The 12142-nt window shown below is 33.4% G+C and overlaps 1 protein-coding gene across 5 annotated transcripts in view; it reads left to right on the forward strand.

Annotated features, from left to right (window-relative positions):
- PRR16 (proline rich 16) overlaps positions 1-12142 on the forward strand; it is a 284921-nt gene that overhangs the window by 76611 nt on the left and 196168 nt on the right. The window lies entirely within an intron of this gene.

Consider the following 12142-nt stretch of genomic DNA (forward strand, 5'->3'; position numbering starts at 1 on the left):
TAATAAAACCATAATTACATTTGATTTGCCAATGGCTAGAAATTATACAACACAGTCTTGGGATATCTAAAGTTTTGTCTGTTTTTTCTCTCACAAATAAACTTCTTTATTGATATATTTCTTAAGGGTAGCCAAAACCTGACTCTTTTGCACTTGGCAGACTTGAAACCAACCATTTCCAGACATTTAGAGCATTTTGCTCTTGAAATGGCAAGAACACTAGTTTATCCCCTCCCCTTGCTGAAAATTAAGTTGAATATGCCTAAAATATGGCTGCCCTTCTTGAGAAATTTTATTCTAATATTCCTCTTTTTTTTTTTTTTTTGGCTACTTCAATTCTTTAGAAATAAACAGCTAGACAAATCATTTACGCACAGCATTTTCATTATGCCTTGCTAAAAAAAAAAAAAAATACTTTGCATTGCTTACCAAAATCTAATGCCTGGCTTTCAAATTACTAAATAATCTGACTCAGTTTATCTATATCTTCATGTAGCTTTGCTTTTCACTATTTTGTAATAAATACCTAATTACTATTAAGCTGATTACCTCATTATCTTCACACAAATCACTATCATTGTCCCCTCAATGACTTTATCCATGTAATTTTTCCAATGTAGTATGGTTTCTCTGTTAAAAATTATAGACACGTGAAAAAAAGTGCATATCCAATTTTCTCTCTTCCATGAGGCTTTTTTGATGAGTCAAAATGCTATATTTAAAATACTGTTTTATTTTAATCTGGTTTAGAATCCCATTTCTTTCACTCACCACTTGTGTACCTTGGGCATGTCCAAAAGTCCGAATTTCCTCATGTTTAAAATATGTTAATCAAACCGTTTCATCTCTAAGATTACTTCTACTTTTAAATCTATGATATTATGGCTACTTAAGCTCATATTTTCACCCTTTTCTATTATTTATGTAGTCAATGTAAGAAAATTTAGTTTTTAATTCTTTTAAAAATATTTGCTATGAAAACTTTTCTTTTCTCAACTACACTTCTGATTAATTATGGTTGAACCTAGAGCATCAGATTTAACTTTATTCCATATAACCCTTGATGTAATATTAGATGTTTAATTACTTTCAGTGTTCAGTGAGTTCTGGTCACTATAGCTAAGGAAATTATGATCTGGGGCACAGAAAGAACTGACAGATGATTTCTGAATCACTATCAGTGGTTTTTACAAATCATGGAAAATAAGAGAGGTGCTATAATGAAAGAAAAAATGTAATTTTGGTTTTCAAAAAAGTTAAGGGAGCAAAGTTTTCAAAATATATTGGAAAAGTTAAATTTAATTCCTATCCACATCATTAGATGATGACAAAGAGACAGAATAAAGGCATCATCAAGAACAGTTTGTATAAGACTAATCTTATTTTTTTTTTGACAGAATTGCTAAATTGATTAATTTGGGGACTGCCATAGATGTATTAATGCCAAGAGTTCAGTAAGGCATTTAGACAAAGTCTGATGTTTGTAATTGAAATATAAGTTAATAGTGTAGTTAAGAAAATGATTAATACTATCCTACTTTTCATTAAAAGAAGTAGATGAGAAGATGGCGGAGAAGGCACACATGACTTTCTAAGCTCCTCTCATCCCCTCCCAACCAACTATTAAATTCAACCTCAAAAAGAGCGCTTGACTGCTAAAATTCATGAAAATTAGAAGCACACAATTTACCAGCCAAAGATTGCCAGGAAAGATTTGTCCTGAGGGGTCAGGAACAGACGAGCACAGGCAGGGAGAGACTAGCTTCCTGAGCAGACCAGGGGCGGGGGCGACCTCTGTGGCTAGAGAAGTTATAGAGATGACTCTGCTATAGGCTAACTGCTCTGCCTTGATTACAAAGCAGTAAACTGGCAGAGAAATTAAAGCCTAAAACAGAGGGTACTCTAAAAAATGCCAGAACCTAAGAAGATCTGGCTATACTACCCAAAACCGGAAGTGACTCACACAGACCCGTAATGCAACCATGCAGCCACATCCTACAGTACAAGGCTTTTGTTGGGGCAGGTACAAATCTGCACAGCAGGGGGGCAAGCCCAGGGCAGCCTGTAATCTGCACAGTGTGGGGCTCAGCCTGGGGCAATAGAATTTACCCAGCAGACTGTGCTTCCTGGGGCAGAGACACTTCTGGTTCCTGCAGGGCTATTCACTGCTCAGCCCAATACCCATAGCCCCACAAGTGGGATTTGGCTTGGGTAGTGAAACTTTCACTGCTCAGAGTCTAGCTCCAGGGCAGCCATTAACCCACACAGCAGGATTCTTTGCAGGGCACTTTCCCAGCTCAGCCCTGCAGGCCTGAGTTACTTCTGGGTGGGGAACTCTTTCCTAGAGCACTCCAATACCTCGCTGCTTTTTGTAGCTGGTTAGTGGGACAGCTACCGGTCCATACACCTATCACTGCTCTGCAGAGGAAGCTGGTAACCTTCTGGCCCTGAAGGCAGACCCTACAGGCTTTTTAAAATGAGTTAAAAAAAATCAAAAGGATAATTGATAGCTTCTATATGGAAAGAGAGCAGCTTTTCAACCCCGAGGATACTAACAGCAGAAGGCCTCCAGGCAATTGTTGGTCCCCAATACAAAAGGCTCACCTAGAAAAAACTATTGAAAACCTTAAAAGAGAACTAGAATAAAAATGAGGAAAGGAAAGAGAAGCTATGCAAGAGAGCAACAACTTCCTGAAATGTGAATTGAAAAAGGTAAAAAACTCCCAAGAAGTACAGGGAAACAGAATTTCTGAATTGGAAAAAGAACATGACTCACTAAAAAAAAAAGAAAAAAAATAATTAAATGGAAAAAAATTCCATAGAGCAAAACAACTCATTTAAAAACTCAGTTGGACATATACAAAAAGAAGTAAAAAAAGCTAATGAAGAAAATAATTCACTAAAAATCAGAACTGAACAAATAGAAATGACCGATTCTTGGAGACATCAAGAATCAGTCAAGCAAAACCAAAAAAAAAAAAAAAAAAAAAAAAATGAAAGATTGGAAAGAAATGTCAAATATTTACTTGGAAAAAACAACAGACCTGGAAAATAGATCTAGGAGAGATAATCTAAGGTTCATTGGACTACTCAAAAATTATGATGAAAAAAAAAAAAAAAAGAGCCTAGATACTATTTTACAAGAAATCATCAAAGAGAACAGCCCAGAAGTAATAGAACTGGAAGGTAAAAATAGGCATTGAAAGAATTCATCGAACACCATCTGAAAAAGACCCTAAAATAAAAACACCAAGGAATGTTGTGGCCAAATTTCAGAATTTTCAGACTAAAGAAAAATATTACAAGCAGCAAGGAAAAATCAATTCAAATACCAAGGTGCCACAATAAGGGTCACTCAAGATCTGGCTGCCTCAACATTAAAGGATCAAAAGGCCTGGAATCTGATATTCCAAAAGGTAAAAGAACTTGGAATGCAGACAAGAATAAACTACCCAACTAAGCCGAGCATTTTTTTCCATGGAAGAAGATAGACATTTAATGAAACAGAGGAATTCCATTTTTTTCTAAGGAAAAAAAAAAACAGATTTAAACAAAAAATTGATCTCCAACCATAGGACTCAAGAGAAGTAGGAAAAAGTAAAAGGAACTCTTGAGAACTGTATTTCTGTTGTGTATATACATAAAAATAATCCACACCTTTAGCAAAGTTGCAGGATACAAAATAAACCCACATAAGTCATCAGCATTCTTATATATCACTAACAAAACCCAACACCTTGAGTTACAAAGAGAAATTCCATTTAAAGTATAAAATATTTAGGAATCTATCTGCCAAAGGAGAATCAGAAACTTTATGAGCAAAATCATAGAACACTTTCCACACAAATTAAGTCTGATCTAACCAATTGGAAAAATATTAAATGCTCTTGGATAGGGCGAGCAAATATAATAAAGATGACAATATTACCTAAACTAATCTATTTATTTAGCGCTATACCAATCAGACTCCCAATAAACTATTTTAATGAACTAGAAAAAATAACAACAAAGTTCATATGGAAAAACAAAAGGTCAAGAATTTCAAGGGAATTAATGAAAAAAAAATCAAATGAAGGTGGCCTAGCTGTACCATATCTAAAATTATATTATAAAGCAGCAATTACCAAAACCATTTGGTATTGGCTAAGAAATAGACTAGGTGATCAATGGAATAGATTAAGTTCAAAGGACAAAACAGCCAATAACTTTAACAATCTAGTGTTTGACAAACCCAAAGACCCCAGTTTTTAGGATAAGAACTCACTATTTGACAAAAATTGTTGGAAAAATTGCAAATTAGTATGGCAGAAACTAGGCATTGACCCACACTTAACACTGTACACCAAGATAAGGTCAAAATGGGTACACAACCTAGGTATAAAGAATGAGATTATAAATAAATTGGAAGAGCATAGGATAGTTTACCTCTCAGACTTGTGGAAGAGGAAGGAATTTATGACCAAAGAAGAACTGGAGATCACTATTGACTACAAAATAGAAAATTTTGATTATATCAAATTGAAAAGTTTTTGCACAAACAAAACTAATACAGACAAGATTAGAAGGGAAGCAATAAACTGAGAAAATATTTTTACAATTAAAGGTTCTGATAAAGGCCTCATTTCCAAAATATATAGAGACTTGACTCTAACTTATAAGAAATCAAGCCATTCTCCAATTGATAAATGGTCAAAGGATATGAATAGACAATTCTCAGATGAAGAAATTGAAACTATTTTTAGCCATATGAAAAGATGCTCCAAGTCATTATTAATTAGAGAAATGCAAATTAAGACAATTCTAAGATACCACTACACATCTGTCAGATTGGCTAGAATGACAGGGAAAGATAATGTGGAATGTTGGAGGGGATGTGGAAAACAGGGACACTAATACACTGTTGGTGGAATTATGAATACATCCAGCCATTCTGGAGAGCAATTTGGAATTATGCTCAAAAAGTTATCAAACTGTGCATACCCTTTAATCTAGCAGTGCTACTTATATCCCAAAGAGATACTAAAGAAGGGAAAAGGACCTGTATGTGCCAAAATATTTGTGACAGCCCTTTTTGTAGTGGCTAGAAACTGGAAAATGAATGGATGCCCATCAATTGGAGAATTGTTGGGTAAATTGTGATATATGAATGTTATGGAATATTATTGTTCTGTAAGAAATGACTAGCAGGATGAATACAGAGAAGCTTGGAGAGACTTACATGAACTCATGCTAAGTGAAATGAGCAGAACCAGGAGATCATTATATCCTTCAACAATACTGTATGAGGATGTATTCTGATGGAAGTGGATTTCTTTGAAAAAAAAGAGATCTAACTCAGTTTTAATTGATCAATGATGGACAGAAGCAGCTAGACCCAAAGAAAGAACACTGGAAAATGAATGTAAACTGTTTGCATTTTTGTTCTTCTTCCCCGGTTATTTTTACCTTCTGAATCCAATTTTCCCTGTGCAACCAGAGAACTGTTTGGTTCTGCATACATATATTGTATCTAGGATATACTGCGACATATTTAACATGTATAAGATTGCTTGCCATCTAAGGGACGGGGTGGAGGAAGGGAGGGGAAACGTCAGAACAGAAGTGAGTGCAAGGGATAATGTTGTAAAAAAATTACCCAGGCATGGGTTCTGTCAATAAAAAGTTACTAATTATAACTTATATTAAAATATTATTTTTTTATTATGAAAAAAGTAGATGATACAGAAAAGTGGAATTATCTCATATTCTGCGTTACTCAGGATACTTTGTTTTATTTTCATGCTAGTCATGATCTTGTAAAGGGGCAATTAATAAACTAGATATTTCTACAGCATGGTGATAAGGATGGTTTGGAAGCATTATTATGATAAATAATAATTTTTTAAAAGTACTTAGGAAGAAGAGAGGCTAAAATCAGATATCTGAAGTGCAGTTGTGAGAAAGGTAGGTTTATGATGTCTGGCTATAGAGAATAATACCAGTGGATGGAATTATAGGGAGATAATTGTTTGTCTGACAAAATGTGATGGACTATCCTATAAAGTGGTGAACTACTCAACAAGGAGAATTTTTAGTTAAATACAGTTTGGTATATTATAATGGTAACGAACATTCTTCTTTTGAGTGTGAAGTTGAAATATATTTCTCTAATATCATTTCAAGTTCTAGGAATCTAAGATTATATAAATTGACATAGTAGGGTCTCCAAGGTTGAATTTTTAAAAATCTCATTAAGAGTTCTTGCAATATGAGACATTTGTATTGAAATATAATTGTGAATTTGAAAACTTTGCTCCATCAATGTGGATTGAAAATTGGCTGCATTTTTCTGTATTGAATCATTATCATACCAAAATATATAATAGAGGATGGATAATAGGATGAAATATGTTAGCTCTTTTAAACCTGAAAAATTATGCATCATTCTTTTATATAACATTCACTCTCTATCTGAAACATGAAATGGTGTTAACAATAATCTTGCATAAATGAATTCTTCATATGATTTTCCTTATATTTGGCCAAAACCTTCTTTTAATTTTCTGCAATATTCTCTAGTTCTTCATGTAGTGGGCAATAGAGAACAAGTTAGATATCTCTTCTTGATAGAAACCTTTCCAAAATCTTAATTAAATTATTAATGTATAAAAGATACTATACTAGGGGCTAGGTATTTGAAGATATATTTGTGACAACATTTTCTTATAAGAAAACCTCAGTTTAATATCAGGAGAATACATATGCATCTATCTTAGTCTTTCATTGCTTCCTGCACCATTTTTTTTTGTTTGAACATTCCTGATTCCTACTTAAATAAGGAGAAATTTAATACTATGTTTATAGATTAAGGAAATGTTTCGGGGATTGTTCACTTAGATTTTAAGAGGGCAACAAAAGTCTTATATACTATTCTTGTGGAAAAGATATAGATGTATATTAGTGACTTAGAAAAGTCATAACTGCTTTGCTCATTGAATTACATTAAAATGGGTGAAATAACTACTACATTAGGTAGCAGAGCCAGGATCCATAAAGACAGAAAGAATATTAGTTGAATTGACTAGTATGATATACAGGGATGAAGAATAGGCTTGGGTTTCATTGATAAAATTAATTCCCCAAAAGGGAAACTTCATCCACTGATGTTGTAACTCAGTCTTAGAGAATTTATTAGAATATTAAGAAGTTAAATATCTCTCCCAATGTTTGCTAACCAGTGTCAGAGGTGAACCCAGGTTTTTCAGGAGAGGAGACCAGGCCACTCACCACTAGCCAGCACTGTTTCTCCAGATCAAAATTTAATGGAAATAAATATAAAATTCGACACTTGGGTTCAAAATCATCTTCACAAGTATAGAATGGGTAAAAACATAGAGTAGGGAGAATATATCTGAAAATAGTTTTGAGATTTTAGAGGATGAAAGATACATGTAAAATCAACAGAAGGGTAAAGTGGTTTAAAATTAATGCAATATGATGATGTCTTAAGAGAGGAATTCTCCAGGACTCAAAGAGAAGAGTCATAGTATCAGTATATGTTAATCTGTTCAGACCACACTTGGAATATTTTGTTTTGATTTAAACTCTATATTTTAGAAAGGACAACAATAAGCTGGAGGGGAACCAGAAAAATGAAACAATTTTGGATCTTGTCAAACTAAGTTAACTTTATTTTACTAGTGAAAGTGCATGCTTTTATTAAGTGTCTACTACCTGTCAGTTATGGGTTAAGCATTGGATATAATAATAAAGGAAAATAATTCCTGCACTTAAGGAGCTCACAATCTAATGAAGAAGACAGTATATAAACAACACTCCAATCTCTGTCTCTCTGTGTTTCTGTCTCTGTCTCCCTCTCTTTTTTGCTCCCTCCCTCCTTTCCCCCACTTCTTTATGTCTATCTCTCTGTTTCTCTGCCTCTCTTCCTTTCTTTCTCCCTCTCTCCTTCCCCCCTCTATTTTTCTATGTCTGTCTGTCTGTCTATGTCTCTATCTCTCGCTGTCTTTCTGTTTTTTCACTCTCTTTTTTTCCATTTCTTTCTCTCCCTCATAAATTGGAGAGGATCTCAAAGAGAAAACATGAATGAGGGGGATTATGAAAGATTTCTTATACAAGGTGGAATTTTATCTAAGATTTCAAGGAAGCTATGATGTGGAAGAATGGAAGGAAATAATTTGGAGACACATGGTGAAGATGGGCAGAATCAACAGACTTAATAGTTGGTGTGCCTTTGTTAGAGGAATAACAAGGAGGCCAAATTCACTGGATAATAAAGTAACTGAAGCTTTAAAAGATTGGAAAGATAGAAGAACTTTAAATTTGGTGGGGAAAATGATTTCTATATTTAATCCTAAAGGTAACAGCCATTTTATTTTGAATTTATTTATTTATTGAATAGGGGAATGATATGATAGACATTTGCTTTAGGAAGAAAACTTTGAAATCCGAGTAGAGAGTGAACTGTAGCAGAGAGATACAAAGAAGTTAGACAAACCAAAATACAGTGATGATCTATTCATGAAATTATGAGGCCCTATACCAAAGTTGAGATGGTATCAAAAGGAGAAAAGCGAATGTATATGTGAGGTTTGGGAAAGATAGAATCAACAGGACTTAGAAATAAATTGGTTTCAATGACTGAGTGAGGTGTTCAGGATGTCTCTTAAGTTGTGATTCTGGATGACTGGGAGGATAGTGGTAATCTTGAGAGCAAGAGAAATGTTAGGAGAGAATTTTTGTGAAAGAAAATCATTTCAGTTTGGGACATATTCATTTGAAGAAATCTAGGTAACATGCAGTTCAAGATGTCCAATAGACATTTGGGAAATACTTGACTGTAGCTCAAAAAAAGTTTAGCACTGGATAAATATATGTGAGAATTATCTGAATAGAGATATTAATTGAATCCATTGGACTTGATGAGATCATGAGATTTTATACAGAAAAAAAAAGAGGGTCTAAGGCAGAAATACAAGATCATTCATGGTTAGAGGAAATGGCCTGGATAAAAACAAAAGTTAAAGAAAACATAAATAATTTGATGTTTAAATTTTCAGATATTATAAAGAGAGGGGGTTCTATTTTCATAAAAGATCAATGGGCCACAGTATCCATGCAGTCCAAAATTTTAAACCCCTAAGTGAACAAATATAAATTTCTGCAATAGGATATTTACTATAAACAGAATGAATTTGATATTGTTAGAAATAGTAGTTATTAAAAACAAAGAAAGATAGCATTCATCTAACAGCTTATTAACATTAAATATTCTAGATTATATGATGATCAATTCTGATGGATGCAGCTTTTTTGAACAATGAGATGATCCAGGCCAGTTGCAATGACCCTGTGATAAAGAGAGCCATCTACATCTAGAAAGAGAATTGAGGAACCTGAGTGTGGCTCACAACATAGCATTTTCACTCTTTTTGTTGTTTGCTTTCATTTTATTTTATTTCTCATTTTTTCTTTTTGATTTGATTTTACTGTTGCAGCAAGATTATTCTATAAATATGTATGCATATGTTGGATTTAACATATATTTTACCATGTTTAACATATATTGGATTATTTGCCATCTAGGAAAGGGAGTGGAGGGAAAACTGGAACACACAGTTTTGCAAAAGTTAATGTTGAAAAAATATTCATGAATATAACTTGAAAATTAAAAAAAAACTTTAATTAAAAAAAACATTAAATTTCCTGCTGAGCTAGTTAGAAAATAGTAGATCCTTTGAAAATGATGATTAGGTATGAAAAACCATTGTGCATATTCTTGGTATAGTATTTTTTTAAAGAATAAATTAGAACTTAGTTGAAGTAATAATAATGCAGGGTGGCTCCAAAATGAAGAGGTAAAGCAGGGACTCATCTGAGCTTTCCCAAATTCCCCACTCCAAAATAAAATTTGGAATAACAGAACAAACAAGAGAATGGATTGAAACAATATTATAGGCTGTGATCACTTAGGTCAGCTGGAAAGTTCTAACAACCAGAAAGAATGAATTCAAATATTGTGTGAGATCACAATTAGAAGAACCCACAATTTAGCAGCTTCTACATTAAAGGATCAGAAGCTTGTAATATGACATAACAGAGGTCAGAGGAGTTTGGATTGAGACCAAGAATCACTTATCTCATCAAAATTTTGTTCAATGAGGGAATAACATACATAATCACTTGTGTGTAGAAATCTATCATACCATACAGTGAAATAAGTCAGGATTATTTTTTGTACTTCATTCTTAAAGCCTTAAATTGTCCCAAATATTTTTTTTTTACTTTCTTTCTTTTTATTTTATTTTATTTTATTTTATTTTTTTATTTAATAGCCTTTTATTTACAGGATATATACATGGGTAACTTTACAGCATTAACAATTGCCAAAACCTCTTGTTCCAATTTTTCACCTCTTACCCCCCCACCCCCTCCCCTAGATGGCAGGATGCAGTAGATGTTAAATATATTAAAATATAAATTAGATACACAATAAGTATACATGACCAAAACGTTATTTTGCTGTACAAAAAGAATCAGACTCTGAAATATTGTACAATTAGCTTGTGAAGGAAATCAAAAATGCAGGTGTGCATAAATATAGGGATTGGGAATTCAATGAAATGGTTTTTAGTCATCTCCCAGAGTTCTTTTTCTGGGCATAGCTAGTTCAGTTCATTACTGCTCCATTAGAAATGATTTGGTTGATCTCGTTGCTGAGGATGGCGTGGTCCATCAGAACTGGTCATCATATAGTATTGTTGTTGAAATTGTCCCAAATATTAATTTCTTTCTATATTATTCAAGGAAGCCCAAAAGTAACAGAGCTAAGGATACGACTATATACCACTCCAGTCACAACTTTCTTCAAAACTGACATTGTTCATTAATCAATACTCAGGACAAAATAATGGCAATAATAATTGAATTTTTATAGAACTTTAAGGTTTGCAAGTCTCCTTACAGATATTATTTCATTTTCTCTTCACAATAACTATGCTACATGTGGGAGCTTCCTGCCAACTTTTCTGTAAATAATGAGGAATATGAAGTATTGTGTTATTTAAAGTATATCTGTATGTATATATTATGTGTATATATATATATATATATTCCTCCCAGTATAGTTCCCTATTGAGATTCCCTACCAGAAAAAAAAAAAAAGACATGTTTAAACTTTGTAAACAAAAAAATTGAAGTTTTTGAATAAAAAACAAAAATGAATTGCCATATGGAATCATATGAAAATTCCAGGTTCCTGATTATCAATTTATAGTTCTAATTTCTACATTATGAGAAGTCTTTGCTTTTCAAAGAGCTTATTTAAGGTCAAATAGGAATTTCCTTGTTTGTGTTATATATTTATCCTGAGATCAACTAAACGACTGACTTGAATTAGGTGACGTACCTACAATATTTAAAGGAAGAGACATGCTCAATTTGTGTGAGCCACAGATGCATAGTGTAGAAGTCACACTAGAGGCTACCATTCATACAACAGCTTGAGGGATGTTGGCAGACTTGATTTTTTTGAGTGTATCCTGGTTTCTTCTTTTGTTTTAGCTCCTAGACCTTTCATCGATCACATTTCCATCTTCTGGCTTTTCTCTAGTTTCTCACCCAGAACTTCTTGCAATAATCCAATCCCTTGTTCAGCAAATCATTCCCAGTAATTTTTTGATCTGAATTATCCTTTGTTTGTCAACTAACTACATACCCAAAACACCACTATTCATTGTTACTATAGAATTTTTGGAAGGGCCATCCTTCTAATGTCTAATTTAGGTTCTTGAATATCTGTATGAAATCAGTGCTTAAAATAACAATTACTTGCACACAATAAAGGCTCAATTCATTCAAATTAGAATGGTGTGTGGTTCTGTCAGAAACTTTGCCACAGAAAGGCCTCCAATAATCATTTTATCTTAGTGTTCTCTCTGTCTCTCTCCTTCTCTTTGTCTCTCTGTGCTTCTCTCTGTGTGTCTGTCTTTCTGTGTCTCTGTATCTGTCTCTGTCTCTGTCTCTCTCTCTCTCTCTCTCTACTTCATGTCAGAAGGAACAAACTTTTGTAGAAATTTCCATTAGGCTCTGCCTATGTTATGGTAATAAAGACAGGCAGGGTTTTTTATGATGGTAAACATGGATA

This window comes from Sarcophilus harrisii, chromosome 1, assembly GCF_902635505.1.
Source record: "Sarcophilus harrisii chromosome 1, mSarHar1.11, whole genome shotgun sequence".
NCBI lineage: Eukaryota > Metazoa > Chordata > Mammalia > Dasyuromorphia > Dasyuridae > Sarcophilus > Sarcophilus harrisii.